At 41.2% G+C, this 17,684-nt stretch overlaps 2 long non-coding RNA genes across 2 annotated transcripts; one reads left to right on the top strand and one right to left on the bottom strand.

Moving 5' to 3' along the window:
* The first annotated feature begins 229 nt into the window (after positions 1 to 229).
* On the top strand, positions 230 to 3,312 carry LOC138355557 (uncharacterized). The gene is made up of 5 exons (XR_011223967.1): positions 230 to 392; positions 1,444 to 1,664; positions 1,816 to 1,869; positions 2,546 to 2,607; positions 3,169 to 3,312. It is a non-coding gene; the product is annotated as an uncharacterized lncRNA (long non-coding RNA).
* On the bottom strand, positions 3,138 to 16,500 carry LOC138355556 (uncharacterized). The gene is made up of 4 exons (XR_011223966.1): positions 16,163 to 16,500; positions 13,112 to 13,275; positions 11,764 to 11,862; positions 3,138 to 3,236 (listed from the first exon to the last, which is right to left on the bottom strand). It is a non-coding gene; the product is annotated as an uncharacterized lncRNA (long non-coding RNA).
* Between the last annotated feature and the right edge of the window lie 1,184 nt (positions 16,501 to 17,684).

The following is a 17,684-nucleotide window of genomic DNA, read 5'->3' as shown; positions in this document are numbered from 1 at the left end:
TGTAGTTCTTTAGCTTTTTGTGTGATTTAACTCATGCTTTGGTGACATATACATATTTTCCAAATAATGCACAAATTAGGTGAGTACAACTAGGTGAATACAGCTGAGGGGCGGGACCAAACAGCTGAAGCTCAATTTCCTACGCATAACTAGGCGAGTCCATAGGAATTACCGTATGTCCTGGCGCCATCTATGTTTTGACAGCAGTACTACTAATGTTCCCACGTTATGTGATGATCGCTATACGGGTGTTACGGTCAGTTGCTCTTCTATATATGTTTATGGACAACGTAGGTGATTTGAGGCAATTTGCGGCCAGAGTGAAATAGTATCCACGCGGTGAGTGGTGGAGGAGGATATATACTGCTGTGTACTCGACCAGCGGGTGAGAGGCAAGTTCTATCGAACAATTATGGGGAATAGATGGGTTATTTTAAGCGTAGAATGTCAGGTAACCGGTAACTACACAGATGGGGTAGTGTTTTTTTAAGTCTTTATTTACTAAAGTGGAACATTACATTTTGCCTTTAGCTGAACAAGTCTGCTGGTGGGGGAAGTAGACGGGTTTTATGAAAGTATTTTACCTAAATATTTGTATTTGGTTAACTAGTTCAGCCGTTACCAGAGAGGGTGTTCCTTTAATCTAACCTAAAAATTCTAGCCGGACAAAGTGATTAAATAAAGAAATTGAATAGAACGAAGTGGTTTGCCAGGGTGCCTAACATTAAGTTTAGTTCAGTTACTATGCAGCCCATGCTAGAATGCAAGTTTATCATATTGAATTTAGCGTAGTTTTACTGCATTTAATATACCGTTTTTACCCTATTTAATTATGTCGGGTAAAGGCCGGTCGTGGAAAGTTCCTAATATAGCAAGTTTCAAAGGAAAAGTTTGAGTTAACTTTAACGCTTGTTAGTGACCCATTAGCTTAGTCTATTGTGAGTTAAGTTACTAGAATCTAACATTGCAAGTGCCATTTCTCTACTCTTTTTGAGAAACATGACTAGATACACGAATCGCATAGTTTTATTACTAAATGTTCATGGATTAGGTTGCATAGTTGAGGAAATAGTGATAAGGTTTGTGATTTTGTGTACCTTGACTTCAGCAGAGATTTTGATAGGGGCTCGGATCATTGGGAATGCTGACTGAAGTTGATTAGGTCATGGCTATACCAAAGGAAATTAGTATAAATGGGGTTAAGTTGGGAGAAGTGTTGTAAGTAGTGCCTAAAAGCTCTCCTTGGACCTCGGTTATTCGCAAGATTATGGTTTAAACTGCAATAGTTGCAGAATTGGTAAATAAAAAATACTGATGCCCTATAGTTTTGAAATGGTTAAGACTACCAGATGCATTTTAATGCTGACAAATGTAAGGTTTGGGGGCTAGGTAAAGATGAGATAGATGGTGTAGATTGTTAAGAGTATATTAAATTTTTTGCAGGTGGTAAATTCTCCCCGAGCTGGCATTGCTCTCCAGCCTGGGATGTTGATTGGTTAGTCTTCAACTGCCTCCCAACATGGTAGTGAGGTCCTGAGCTGACATGCAGTGAGGAACGTGGAAAGCTTCCTGAATTGGCACATGGTATGCCTCCCTTTCAAACCAGCAGCTGGCACAAATGTTCCAGCTAACATCAGAATAGTGGATGAAGCCCACACTAAAATGTAAGTGGTACAGTAAATGGACACCCCCCCTCCCTTTTGACACTGAACAGTTGGTAGGAAGGGGGGGGGGGGAGAAAGTGTGGCTTATAGTTCTATTGCTACAGATTATTCTCAATATTCTTTTTAGTAATATTTACTGTTCACATGACAGGTTGTGGAAGGTCCTGGCAACAAAGAGCTGCAGGAAAATACTTGCAGATCTACAGTAAGTAGTGTTGTGTACATTGGAATTAGAGGGTAGAAGTTAATTGCTAAAAACCTATTAAATATTAGGGTATGGAAGTCTAGGCTTAGGCTAGTGGGTACCATATCTGCAAGTTTAGTCCTTTCAGGAATGTATTGAATAGAATGGTATGTTGAAATTGTAATGTGGGGCATTAGATCTTAAACAGCATAGTTGAGGGTGTTTTTATTAATAAAATTTTAATGAAATATAAATCTTGTTTAGTTAACATTAAATGTTAAATAAGCTTTAATCTATAAATGTGTAACTGTTAAGGGTAATAGTCAAGTAAAGTTAATGGCAGGAAAAGTTTTGTTCTAAGTGATGGCATTTTTCCCTTGAAAGTAAAAAAAATATTCAATGTTTACTTTAGCTTGGTTTTAAATTTATATAGTTTATATTGGCTAAAGATAAATTGGCATTGAAGTGCAGTTGTGGATAGTTTCTCAAATGACATTTACTGAAACTTTGCAAATTGATGGCATATATATTTATATTTCTAAATTAGATCTTTACTACTGCTACTAGAATATGTAGGAAAGGTAAATTCCTTAAAGAAATTTTTTCCATCTGAATTTGTAAACTACTGAATGCTAATTTGAAAAGTAAAGAAAGATTGGCTTTAAATCTGAAATTAATTTGTTGAAATATTTTTCAGGTGAAAGTGATTATGATGCATGGACTGGCTTGGAGTGAGTGTCCTTTACTCTGCAAAAGGGGGTGAGTTTGAATTTGATGTTTTAGCTATATCAATGACCTAATCTTTATTCTCTTGTCTAGTCCATTTATAGGTGTGTAACCATGTCCTACTGTTACAACCCACAGGGGATGATGCAGTGTGTACTGATCCTACCCCATTTCATAAAAGGGGACCAGGCAGTCCTGCAGATTTCCCTGGCTTGGCTTTTTCAGAGCTTTGCTCTACTACCCATCTAATAGATGGACTAGATTTGCATAGGTTTAGGGACCCTTAACAATGGTTACATTGTTAATTCTCACAGGGCTTGTTTGCTGAATGGGTGGATGCATCTAAAACCTTAGTGCCTGGCATGCATTGTACTGTGCTTTCGGTAAAGCATATGTACAATGTGTTGATGGCACTAAAGTGGTGGATGTAATGCACCCATTCAGGGAACAAGTGCTGCACTAAAATCAGAGGAAGGGATAGGCCTTGCTGAGCCTATCTTAAAAGATAGGCTGTTAGGATTATTTGGGCTTATTATTAGGCATTGGTGATAATAAAAGTAGTGTCCCTGTTTAATGTTTATTTTTCTTTTACAGGTGATTGTCTCTGGAGTTGTCTTTGGCTTTTGGATCTTCTGTTCATCTAGGAGCATCTGTCCCACAACCTGAAACAGTAATAAATATTAGATGTATTATAAATACTATATGTAAAACTTATTAAATAAAATGATTTTAATGAAACTACTTTATATACCTTATCCTGAAATTATGCTGGAAATTTTTGTTTACTACTATTGATGCAATGTTTAAACATCTGAAATTTGTTTACTTTGAAAATAAATACTTGGTAAAATTTACACCTATTTGTAACTTGTTACCTAGGTGCATGCAAAATGCATTGAAAAGATGTAAAACTGGACTACCTATTCAATTTACATAAACTAAACAAATATTGCAAATTAGTCTGAAATATTAAAGTGGAAGAAACTTTAGTCAATATTTTAGTTTTCATATTTGAAAGTAAATTTAAAGCTAATCAACACAAGCTTTGTACAAATTATGATTAAATTAACTAAAGATCATTTCTAAATTTACAAAACACTAGAAAAGTGACACTGAAGCATCTATACAACATGGTTTTCACAAAGTCTTTGGTAACTTAAATTTAATCAAAGCTCTTAAATGATTTGTCTGCCAAACTCTTCAGATATTCTGAAATATTTTACCTAGATTAAAACCATCATTGTTTGAAAGGGCAAAACAGATTACTGTCAATGAGTTTGATCTAACATCTGCAAGGTCCTGAAGGAATGGAATTTTTTTTTTTAAAACTGTTTCCTAAAAACAAACCCTGCCTAATGAACCTGCATTTTTTTTATAAATGGTAATTGCAACATTACCAAAGGCCATTGTTTTAATAGCCAAAGTACCAAATGAAAGACCAAGAAGCAACAAACAGGTACATGGTAGAAAGGACAAAAGAATGGTTATGAGGACTCTTTCATTTGTTAAAGAAATGACTGGGAAAAATGCTGTCATACCACAAGGGGTCTTAACCCTTGTCATATACATCACTGACAATCTAAATATTACCAACCACAAAAATTGCTGATAACATGTTATAAAGAATATAATATTGAAGCCTTAATGCAGATCTCTAACTACAAATAGTAACAAGACTGGCAATTTCTTAATACAGTGGTACCTCGGAATGCGATTGTCCCTGTATGCGAGTTTTTCGGAACACGAGCAGGATTTCCTCGGAAAATACGTCTCGGAACGCGAGTTTGTTGATACGTGTACAGGCCGACTGGCGCGTGGTGGCATGACGATCGCGCCTCAGTTTACCAGTGTCTCGTGTCCAGTGACTATCCCACCTGAATTCTTCACAAGGATTTACAGTTTTTTATCGGTTTTTTGACCATTTGAGCATAAAAGTTGTCATTATATATCTTGCCATGGGTCTCAAGAAAGCCATTGGAAAGGTTCTACCTAAGAAAATAGCTGTGAGTAGAGGCAGTAGAGGATGTCCCTTCTTGATTAAGAAAATGTGTGAAGTATGGGAAGAACTACAAAGTTTTGTTGAAAAAACTCACCCAGATAAAGCTGTAGCAGGCCGTTGCATTGACCTTTTAAATGATAATGTGATGTCTTACTACAGACAAGAGTTAAAATGTAGGGAAAAACAAGTGTCATTAGACAAATTCTTAGTAAAACAAGCAAGTCCTAGTGGTATGCAGGCAAAATGTGCCAGAGTGTGCATATCAGTGAAGTCCTCACTGCCTGATGTGATAATGAAAGGGGACTCCCCTTCCAAACAGTAACTCCTCTCTTCCTCCCACCTCCTCACCATCTTCCATATGCCTACAGCATTCAACAGCAAGGCAAGTAATAACTTGAACATAGTTTTGTAGGTTTATTTAGATGAATTAGGTATAAACATTTAATTTGATGTGGGGTTTTTGGGGTAGTCAGGAACGGATTAATTCATTTCCCTTTATTTCTTATGGGAAAATTAGCTTCGGAATGCGAGTTTTCGGAATACGAGGCGTCTCCAGGAACCAATTAAACTCTTAAACTGAGGTATGCCTGTATAAAACAGAAAAAAATCCAAGACCTTGCACGTGAGCCAGAACAATCCATATCACAACTATGACATTAAAATGAAACAACAATGAAGGTAAGGTAATTACCAAAAGAAGGCAACAAACCGGGAAGGCCATGTAGCACCATCAAAGTGCAAAATAATCAGAGGGCGCGAAATATCACCAAGAATGCCAATACGAGAACAAAAACGCATAAGGAGAACGATATCAAAAGTATCCGATTCACCTAGAATTCTATCGAGGGACAAGTGACTGCGAGGGACGGTCGGAAAGCAAGACACACGCTCGTCCTGGAAGTCAAAACATTCAACAAGGATATGCACAACTGTAAGAGGGACAACGCAATTCGGACAATAAGGAGCAGGGCGGCGCTCCATTAAGTGACCGTGGGCTAAGCAGGTATGACCAACCCACAGCCGTGCCAAAGCAGTGTCCCACCGCCGGTTACGGTGGTAGGAGGAAGGCCACGGGGACACACTAAGTTTGAGAGTACGCAGCTTGTTACCAACCACAGAGGCCCAACAACCCTGCCAACGGGGAAGAATGAATAACAGGATAAAAGTCGGAATAAGGAATACCTTTACGGGAGATGGGACAAGAACGAATAGCTTCCTTAGCGGCAGCATCCGCACGCTCATTGAAACACCAATATGGCTGGGAACCCAGCAAAACTCTACTGATTTAAATTTACTAGAAATAAGAAACAGCCAATGTTGAATCTCAATGACCACCGGATGGACAGGATTAAAGGACCCTAGAGCCATGAGGGCACTACGAGAATCAACTACAACCACAAAGGAGGAATGAGAATGAGAAAGCAAGAGACGAAGAGCATAGAGAATAGCATAAAGTTCTGCCGTAAAGACGCTAGCCTCCGAAGGGAGGCGACACATGTAAGTACGGTCAGGAAAAGCAACAGAGTAGCCCACACCATCCGCAGACTTAGACCCATCAGGGAAGATGGAAATAGAGTGGGAGTGCAAAGAAAAGTGCTCAAGGAAGAGGCTTTTCAGAATTGTAGGAGGGGTAAAGGCTTTAGTAATACAAGTCAAGGACGTACAAAACTTGGGAAGGGGGACTCTCCACGGAGGTAATGAAGGAACAATACGAGGAGAAACATTAGAAATATGAACAGAAAGAGAATCCTGTAAGCGAGATAACTGGACACAAAGTGGGAGACAATGAAGAGGACCAGGAACCACAGGAGGAGGAAAAGTCAATGCACGACAGAGGCGAGAGGAAGGATGTTGGAAGGACCTTGCAAGATAGCGAAGACAGTAGCGATCACGGCAGTCCTGAGAGAGAGAAAGCCAGTGTCAACATACAAACTAAGGGCGGGAGTCGAACGAAAGGCACCAGAGCCGAGACGCAACCCAGTATGGTGCAAAGCATCAAGACGGCGAAGAGTAGAAGGAGAAGCAGAAGAGTATGCAGGGCAACCATAATCGAGTTTAGACAGGACGAGAGAGGAGTGCAAATAGAGGAGCGTGCGCCTATCCGCTCCCCAAGAAGTATGGGACAAAACCTTAAGGAGGTTAAGGGCCTTAGAGCATTCAACTTGGAGGCAAGAGATATGGGCTGACCAAGACAAACGAGTGTCAAAGACTAACCCCAAAAGCTTCGCGGAATCCCTGTACACAATGAGATGACCATAAAGCAACAACAATGAAGTAAAGGTCCTTTCAGTAAGAATCTATCATTCACTGAAAGTTGCTGCAGTTAAAAATAAAAGAAAATACAAGTCCCTAGAAATAAAAAAGCAACCTTTTTGACTAAGGAAAAGAAGGTAGTTATTCTACTGTATAAATCTAAGTATTCACTTAGATAACTGTATCCAAGCATAGAGGTTCCCCCCCCCCTTCCCTTTCAGAAAAACATCTACTTTCGAAAAAGTTTAACATTGGCCAACAAAAATGATTCCGGAACTAAATTGCCTAATACCAGGAACAACTGAGAGCCATGACAAACACTGCAACCCTCTCCTACCCCCAAGTCTTATGCTATTTATGATCCAAGGTAATTTGAGATACTATACTGTACTTCCTACAGACGAGTCTAGTGAGAGGGTGATCTCCTGGCGATTAAATTGAAGCACGATACAGGTGTCAACGAACATCAGTCAGCCCACTTGTCAGCACAGTGGATAACTAATGACATCATAATCTGCAGTGTTGTATGCCTCCCTGTGGCCATTTAAATCAATAAAACACAGGGTTGTGGCAATGTTTACAGCATAAGGCAAGGTATAGAGGAATCCTGGAATGCCATGTAATGTGTAGTCCTTGAATGTGCTTTAGGCAACCAAATTGAATAACAACATTTCTGGTGTTCGGCTATATAATCCGAGTTTCTCACTCGGTATAATGTTTTAAACCTAAATAGGAATTCACTTTAAAGGTCAATTTATTTGGAAAGTGCTAACCAGATTCCAAATTACTGAGCTCTGAAAGTACAGTACTACAAGGCAAGTTTAACCGAATGAGTGTTTGCCTATCCATACCCCCATGAGGTACAGTATGTGACAACACTGAATAAAGAAAGGGTCTTTGAGCATTCACCGTGCAGGTATTTGACATGACCAATATAGCCAAGTGTTAAAGATCATTCTAAGCAGTTCTGCACAATCCATATACTATCAATTAATATAATTGTACAATGGTGCTTGGTGGATGATATTTCCTATTAAAACTCATTGGACAACTGTTTGTATTAGACATTTTAAACCTACAAATGGTAGCCCTAGATATCGCACTACAGTATTAATTACAAGATGAACAATGTAAAATCAATACCACAACAGCAAAGGATGACGGCTTTTCAACAACCGACAAACACGCAGGTCTAACACCAGCCATCCCGAGAGAGGACGTCCCAAGCATGTACACCCCACAACTTTACATCACCTTTGCTACCTCACGCGAGCACGCAACAGCATGAGGATGCCATACTCCCAAACCAACTCCATGCACTTTGAGGCTTTAACAACTCAACATTTAAAAAGTTGATTTAAAAAATCAAACACCTGAATTTTTCCCTAATTAAATTTACTAGGGAAATGCACACCAAGCCATGAAACTTACAATGAATATGAACAAACTACACACAACTGTCACCAAACTTCCACATACCACCCCCCTCTCACTCCTGCCCTCCCTCCTTAGGTGCTCTGATTGGCTGAGCACCTGAGCCACCACCACTCACCTCTTGTTGTGAGAGCCTAAAGCATGTTTGGTTGCACTTTAAAAGTTCCAGAGTGTACTCGCCTAATTGTGAGTACCGCCTGCCCGGTTCACCATTTTGTTTTTCAATCTACCTCAATTTACCCCTTTACAGTCAAATATTATGCAAAATTCTGTTTAAGACTTGTCCCTTTTTAACTTAAATAACTGCTTTGGCCATCTGCAATCTTTCTACGTGGGTAACAATGACTCTTGAGGCCAGAAAGGACTTATCAGACGGCGATCATGACAATACGGTACACACACAAAATCACAACCTGATATACACCAAGCAGAAAATCCACTGGAGCTGTGAGGCGACATAAACCCTTGCCCAAGGCACTGGCAGCTGCATACTCTACCACACTATATTACTGACTTTGTAAAAGTCTTACAACCGGATTTCCCCATAAATCACAGCAAGTTTTGAGGCCAGTCCTTGAATCAACGTCTTACGTAAGCCCTACAAGCACTCAGGTGAAGGCTGAAGCAGTTCAACACCATACGCCCCAACTTCAAATACACAGTTGAGAGGCGGGACCAAAACGTGATTTTCTGTGTGTGCCTGAAGTTGGGGCATACGGTCTTGCTTCACCCTTCACCGGCGTACTTCAGAGGTTTTATTTAATACTTGGACTGGCTTCAGTAGGGCCTCCAGACTTTCTGTGGCTTCACAAGTGTCACGTGAATCCCCTGCATAGCAGTGGAACTGCCTTTTCCCTTCACCTTCAATGCCTCTGCACTGGAAGTATACATCTACACCAGCCCAGAAGAGTCATCAGTCCTGCCACCTCTCCATACCCCCCAGGGCCTGGCACGGCCTGGTACGACTCAGAGGCAAGCCGGGCGCCACTGCTAACTGGCAGTTTGTCCCCACAAACAAGCAGTTAGCCGCCTTCAACTGACAGTGGTACAGCTCAACACAAAGGCACTGCCAGCCACAACGAGCAGTTTGCTAGTTGACCAGATGTCCACCTCGTGTTGACACTGGATGAGTCATCACCGCCGGACTATATAAAGAGCGCTGCCTCCCTGGAGAGGCAATCTCTCCCTTAGTGCTCTAGGATCACCTTCGTGTCTCTAACCCGTCGTCCGCTTCCAGCCAACGTCGTGTGACTGATGCCATGGTGGTATGGTAGCTGTCTTCAGAACACCAGTATATCTTCATACTTTTATTCATTGCTTATAGTTTATTTTTTGCATTTAAGGTCATACTAACTTGTTCACCTTTGCATTACATGATAGTCAAGTATTGTCATGTGTTATTTTTGTTCATTACTATTTCAGTAAATTGTTTAATTATTTATTTGATAATTTTCATTTGTTTCCACCTGCAACTTACACACTGCAAGGCCAATAGCAGCATTTCTTTCATTTATGTGAGGGAGAGCCATACCATCTTGGTTCAGTATAGCTGTGATACCATAACCCGTCACACAAGATATCCAGTTGTAAGACTTTTACCATCAGTGGTGGTAGAGTATGCAACTGGCAATGCCTTTGTTACAGGTTCGCTTCATCTCACAGCCCCAGTGGATTTTCTCACACATTTGAATACATGAAACAACTTTATTTGATACATTCCAAACCAAAGTACTGTACAGTACAGTAATTATCAAACCATCAAATGTGTGGGATAATCATAGTGCGCTAAATATCACTAACGTCGCCAATACAAGAACAAAAACGCATACGGCGAACAATATCAAAGGTATTGAATTTACCAAGAATTTTATCGAGGGACAATTGACAGTGAGGGATGGTCGGGAAGCAAGACACGTAAGTCCTGGAAGTCAGGACATGTAGAGACAACGGTTTGGACAATAAGAAGCAGGGCAGCGCTCCATTAAGTGCCCGTGAGTTAAACGTGTATGTCCAATATACAACCTCGCCAGAGCCGTTTCCCACCACCGGTTACGGTGGTAGGAGGAAGGCCACGGGAACACACTACTCTTAAGAGCACGCAGTTTGTTACCAGTAACAGAAGACCAACAACCCTGACAACGGGCAAGAATGGGGAAATGACTAACTGGGTAAAAGTCATAATAAGGAATACCTTTACGGGAGATGGGACAGGTATGGATAGCTTCCTTAGCGGCAGTGTCCGCACGCTCATTTATGAACACACCAATATGGGTGGGAATCCAGCGAAATTTCACTGTCTTAAATCTACTGGAGATAAGAAACAGCCAATGTTGAATTTCAACTACCAAAGGATGGACTGGATTAAAGGATTCTAGAGCCATGAGGGCACTGCAAGTGTCAACTACAAACACAGAGGAGGATTGGCAGCGAGAAAAGAGTTGATGAAGAGTAGAGAGAATAGCATAAAGTTCTGCCATGAAGATGCTAGTCTCCGGAGGCAGGAGACACAAAGGTGCAGTCAGGAAAAACAACAGAGTAGCCTACACCGTCTGCAGACTTAAGACCCATTGGTGAAGACGGAAATAGAGTGGAAGTGTGAAGAAAAGTGTTCAAGGAAAAGGTGATTTAGAACTGTAGGAGGGGTAAAAGTTTTAGTCATGTGGGTCAAGGCTTACAGAATTTAGGAACGGGGACCCCTCCATAGGGGCAAAGACGGAATGACACGAGGGGAAATATTGGTAACACAAACTGAAAGAGCATTTTGTAAGAGAGACAACCGTACAGAAAGAGATAGGTGGTGAAGGGAAACAGGAACCACAGGATGTGTAAAGGTCAAGGCATGACATAAGCAAGAGTGAGGGTGCTGTAAGGACCGTGCAAGGTGGAGAAGACAGTAGCGATCATGGCGATCCTGTAGAAACAGGACGCCAGTTTCAACATACAGGCTTAGGGTAGGTGTTGAAGGAAAGGTACCAGAGCTGAGCCATAACCCAGTATGATGCAGTGTGTCCAGATGGTGAAGGGTAGAAGGAGAAGCAGACGAGTAAACAGGGCCATAATCGAGTTTAGACAGAACGAGAGAGGAATGTAAAGAGAGGAGCAGTGTCGATTAGCTCCCCAAGAAGTATGGGACATGACCTAAAGTTAGATAAGGGCCTTAGAGCATTCAACTCGGACGTAAAAAATATGGGGCGACAAAGACAAACGAGTGTCAAAGATTAGCCCTAAAAGCTTTAGCAGATTCTTTGTACAAAAGGGGATGACCCCTGTTACCTAACAGTAAATAGGTATCTGGGAGTTAGCTGTTACAGGCTGCTTCCTAGGGGGGTGCGTGTGTGGGAGAAAAAAAAATTTAGTAGTTAACCACTGAACTGCTCTGTCTCCAAATAACACCCTGGTGCACAAGAAATAAATTCTTTCCAAAAATTTTTTTTCTCTTATATTGTTAAAATGCAGAGTCTGATCACGGGGAAACTAAACAAAAAATATTGTATGTGACTTACTTTAGCTGCGATGGAGCTGGGATGTTGAGCAAATTATAGGCGCTGAGCGTTGGAGCGATGGGTGTCTGTCGGCCCCGCCACCCCGTGCGACGGCAGTTGCTGCGAATAAAATGTTGAGCAATTATTTTGAAGTTTCTCATTCATTTCTTCCTGTTTTTTGCTGTAATATTATTTAAAAGTGTGTAATTTGTGGAATTTATATAATTCAAAGTATAGAACATCGCTATGCTCAAAATTATGGGCCTCATATATGCGACATATTCTACAATCAAACAGTGTTTTTGCTGTTATTACACTATATACACACATTGTATATACCCATCTACGTATGTATTCACCATAACGATCCACTATGTTGGTATGGTGAGCCCAAAAAACATGAATGAGCTGCCACACCCTGCCAGTCCTCCCTCCCTCCTCCAACACATTACTCGCCAACATTCCTCCTCCCAAAATACTCTTATTGTGTTTATTACACTATTTACACACGTTATGTATAAGTATGTACATGTTTTATTCATGTACATACGTACATACTTGCCATCTCCTCACCTCTCTCTCCCTTGCCTACTTAATGCTCTTGCTTCCCTCATCTCATCACAATCGACTTTATAATGGTCCAGGACGGATCGAAATGTCGTCGTCTATTCAATTTCCAGTGTGTGGTTTGGTCAACAATGAAATCTTCATGCAAGATCTTATAAAGAAAACCCCTAGAACGAGTTTTGCAGATACGAAAGAGTTTAAGGTGAGTAGGGGATGGTTTGAGAAATTTTGAAAAAAGACGTGGTATTCATAGTGTTGTGAGGCATGGTGAGGGTGCCAGCTCAGACAAAGTAGGGGCTGAAAGATTTGTTCGTGATTTTCAAGATTTTGTAGAAACTGTATTGATGGATATATTCCATAACAAGTGTTTAATTGTGAGGAGACATGGCTATTCTGGAAAAAATTGCCGAAGAGGACATACATTACCCAAGAGGAGACGTCACTGCCCGGACACAAGCTAACTTGGGCTAACTTGTGTCAGGATAGGCTAACTCTTGTGCTGTGTGGCGATTTGAAAATTAAACCCTTGCTCGTGTATCATTCCGAAAATCCAAGAGTTTTAAAAAATATATAACGTGCAGAAAAACTGTGATGTAGAGTGGTTTGCCCTGCCATCAAAAAATATCTGCAAGAGAAAAGTTTGACACTAAAGGGCCTGCTTCTCGACAATGCTCCTGCTCATCCTCCAGACTTGGAGGATGCATTGTTGGGGTCACTTTTTTTTTTTTTAGGGATATTCCTGCATGGGCCCTAAGTTTCTGGCTAATGAACCAATGACATGAAGGAGGAGTTTTCAACCTACCTTGTGTTAGGTGTGCAGGGGTCAATAGGCTGAACATAATGTCAGGAGCAAAGGGGGGCGTTTGCCTCTTCAAACACAATTGTGACCATCTTCATCTCTTCGAACTATCCTAAATGCTCTCTTCACCTGTCTGACCAAATTGGGTGTCCAGACCACCTTTGAATCTGAAATTGTAAAATTAATAGTGATTTCAGAATATTCAGTCCATTTATACTAACAAAATTATATACAGTATACTGTAATTGAAATTTTACAGAATGATAAAGGCAATTTAGTAACTTTGTTAAAATGCACATGGGGGAAATACATGAAAATAGGTTAATATGGTTTGTAAGGTTGATGGGAAATGTTTATTACTTTTATGATTTAAAAGATGTATAACCCTAATACTCCATCCTGGGTGCATTCCACCAGGTAATGACCACAGCAAAAGTTTTCCACGAGGCTCTATTGTCACACAAACTTTTCACATTTTCAAACTTGATTCATCTTTCCCCCCCCCCCTCGTTCCAGGGGTTTTCTTTAAAAGGTCTTCATGCAAATGCCTTGGTTTCTCACAAATGATGGCCTCTGAAATGCTATCACCTGCTAACTCCTTATTGTGTATCCAAATTAATAAAAACTTTTTAACATCCTCAAGTGTTTGTGTTCTTTGTTTCGGGATTGTTGATATGCCTTTTGCCACTTTAATGCTCATAATGTCCTTTTTCTTAGCAAGTATAGTGCATATTGTTGACATAGATTTGTTGTACTGCCTGCTAGTTCAACAACCTGTGCACCATTTTGATGTTTATGAATGCTCTCTTGTTTTTCCTCTATGGTCATTCTCACATGTGTTTTCTTGGCTTGAACCTTACCACTGGCTTTCTTGGGACTCATGGCAAGATATATCATAACAAATTTTATGTTCAAATAGCCAAAAATCCCAAAACAAATGTAATGCTTTACAAAGAATTCAGGCGCGATACTTACTAGGCAGGAGACACTGGTAAACTGAGGCGCGATCACCATGCCACCACGCGCTAGGTCAGCCCATACGTATATCAACAAACTCCTTTCCCGAGGCAAAGTTTGTAACCCGATTCAAATTTTTCGAAGAAATTAGGCTCGTAACCCGAAAAGTTCATAAATATTCATTCGTAAGCCGAGGTGTCACTATATATAACTAAAAAATTAAACTCAGGATTACTTTCAACCCCCACCCCTTTTGCTCTACTCCATCGCCACCTACCTTCACCCCCCTCTATGATGTACTCTTCCATAGACACCTACCTTTGCCCCCCTCCTCCCCTCTACTCCTCCATCATCACCTACCTTCACACCCCCTCCCTTCTCCTCCTCCATCGTCACCTTCCTTTCACCCTCCTCTATGATGTACTCTTCCATAGACACCTACGTTCACTGCATATAATGCTCCCCGCTACTCCTCCATCGTCACCTACTTTCACCCCCCCCCCTCCGCTCTACTCCTCCAGGGTCGCAGACAATTTCACGAGCGTGAGAACTACGAGTTCTCTAACCACTCTCACACTCCTACTCTCTCACCAGTGAGGGGGAGGGAAGGAGGGAGGAAATGAAGGAAGAAAGGTGGGAGAGAGAGAATAGGCAGGGGGGAGGAGGGCCTAGATACATTTCTTCCATATAGATAGGTAGACTGAGGGAGAGCTGCTTGCCAAGAGCCCTATCAGACAGGCTTCCTATTCCTCAACCCTCCCTAATATGCCACATCCTGGTCAGGACAACTTGCTCGATTGTTATTCTTGGTGTGACTCGAGAACTGACCTCGAGGCGGGGCATGGGCATGGATTATCTCCCTGGGGCACACACCTCCCTGCCCCAGCTCTCTCTCTCTCTCTCTCACATAATCTATCAAGGGTCTAACATGAGGTCATTGTGCCTACCAGAAGTGTATATGTCCAAGGCTGGCCACCTGTCTGGACCATTCAAATGTATAAACACGTAATTAGTCTATTAAAATTATATATAATGCTACAATTATAAATTAATTTGTTCATGGTCATTCGTTTATCAGTATTTTAATATGAGGTATATATACGCATGTATGTATACGTTGACGTACACATATATGATTATGTGTATGGAATGATTATGATTATGTGTAATCATATATGATTATATCTAATGGAATGCATTAGTAAGTGATGTGGTGGAGGCTGACTCCATACACAGGTTCAAGTGTAGATATGATAGAGCCCAATAGGCTCAGAAACCTGTACACCTGTTGATTGACGGTTGAGAGGTGGAACTAAAGAGCCAGAGCTCAACCCCAGCAAGCACAATTAGGCGAGTATATGAACGAATGCACATGTACACTTTCAAATGAATTAAGATATCTTGAGATACACAATGACTTAGTTTAAATAGTTTAAACACATTACAGTACTGATTTTGACATGCTGATGTCTGGAAGGGAGAGGGGGTGTGGGGGGTTATTGTCTGAGATGGAGGACCAGAGGAGGGGGTCAGTGGAAGGATGGTGGCTGGAGGGATGCCATTGTTCTAATGGTTATGAAAACAATTATTGATGGCAGGAATTCAGTGAGTGTGTACTTCACCCGCACCATCACCATACTGTGCCCTGCTACAACCCCCCCCCCCACTCCACCCATGCTGTGCGGGGCGTATTACACATTATGGGATAACCGACTGTCTGTCCATTCCTGTCTGCTCGTTATGCTGCCCTTCCTTTTGAAAATTGTCTGCTTTATCGACTTCCTTCAAGACCACACGTTAGCCTCTTATCACGCCCTCTTACCACTCTCAGGGAGCCGGCTCTTCTATACAATAGTTACCAATCAGTCCCCAAGGTGAAAGAGTGTCCGGGCATATGACTTGTTACGTGTACTTATTTGCGATTCGTTTGGGCTGTCACGTTTGGTGATTAGTGTTGGGTAAGGCTAGGCCAGGTCAGGTCAGACTATGCCAGGTCAGACTAGGCTAGGTAAGGCTAGGCCAGGTCAGGTCTGGCTAGGCCAGGTCAGGCCAGGCCAGGCTAGGCAGGGTGAGAGAAGTAAAGCGGCAGGTACTTACGTTTCCGAGAAAGTAGCGGCGGTAGTATATTGTTGATTTAGATTCGACGACATCCTGAAGCTAGTAGGTGGCGGCCTCATCGCTCTCGAACTTCTTGTTGTTGTAGGGGATACGAGGCACACCCAATATCCCCCTTCCCCCTTACATTGATCACATCGCACACTAATATTTTTACTATTTCGGACACCAGATTTGTCTGTTTCGTATATGTATAATTGTTCAATATTAAAACCACAATAGAATGCTCTTAACAGTTACAATTTTCAACTTAACAGCCATATAGTTGGCAAGAACGCCGCCCGCCAGTGTAAATATATCAGACCCTGTTGGAATATAACCAGTCTGTCAATCGGGTCAACCCAAGTGTTGCGTTTCCATGCGTTTCCAAAAGGGTCGCCCATGTTGGAATCGGTGAACGCCCTAGTAATATTGTTGAAAACATCTTAATAACTTATTAAACCAAAGGTCTTTTTATGTCAGAAGAACGGCAGAAACTAGATCTGTATATGAAAACTCTTTCAGGACAAAATTTAAAGTAAAACTAAAGATATTTGTAGTTGTATAAAAGTTGCATTTTTCATCGGTCGTAGAGCCGGAAATCCGCAATATTCATCTCAGAACAATGCTTATTTCACGCAGAATCGTTAATAAACGTAAGATTTTTATACGTCTCAAGAAAGATAGAAACATAAATTTACTTTAATCTAGTTTTACATAATCTAGTTTTACTTTAAATTTTGTCCTGAAAGAGTTTTCATATACAGATCTAGTTTCTGCCGTTCTTCTGACATAAAAAGACCTTTGGTTTAATAAGTTATTAAGATGTTTTCAACACTATTACTAGGGCGTTCACCGATTCCAACATGGGCGACCCTTTTGGAAACGCATGGAAACGCAACACTTGGGTTGACCCGATTGACAGACTGGTTATATTCCAACAGGGTCTGAGACAGTACCCTGAGACTGTCTTAGTTGCCTTCATTACTGTCTGAGGTGGAGGTTACAATAAGACGGTTATAAGCTTATAAATAACAAGGTAAACATACAGATCTAATAGGTAGAACTGAAGAGGTTGGAGCTGGGAACCGCCTGACATACTGTAAGTCTCGTCATGAGATGTATACTCCAGGCGCTCGAGGAGTACCTTGGGGAGACGAAGACAGGAAGAGCGAGGAAGGTGACGGTCTTGTTTTGAAGACTAGAGGAGCGCCGAGGATCCATTTGGCGTCACGAAATGATCGTCGAGGACGCCACTTGTGCAGAATAATATTCTGAACAATTATCCTGGACGTTAATAGCTACTATAAAGCATAAATGTTCACACTTCAATAAGTTAAAATCACTCAATTTGTCATTAATAAGCAATATCTTAAGTCAATTTTAGTTCAGTTCATTTATTATGCACCCCATACCCATCTTGTGGGCAGTAATGGAAAGGGTTACAGAGGCCCATAATGGGCTCAGGGACTGAACCCCACAGTTCATTTAGCTAAGCAAGTTACAAAATTCAGTATAAGTCGTC

This window comes from Procambarus clarkii, chromosome 68 (assembly GCF_040958095.1).
Source record: "Procambarus clarkii isolate CNS0578487 chromosome 68, FALCON_Pclarkii_2.0, whole genome shotgun sequence".
Lineage (NCBI taxonomy): Eukaryota > Metazoa > Arthropoda > Malacostraca > Decapoda > Cambaridae > Procambarus > Procambarus clarkii.
Note: the sequence above shows the minus strand (reverse complement) of the source record. Positions and strands in the feature narration are given on the sequence as shown.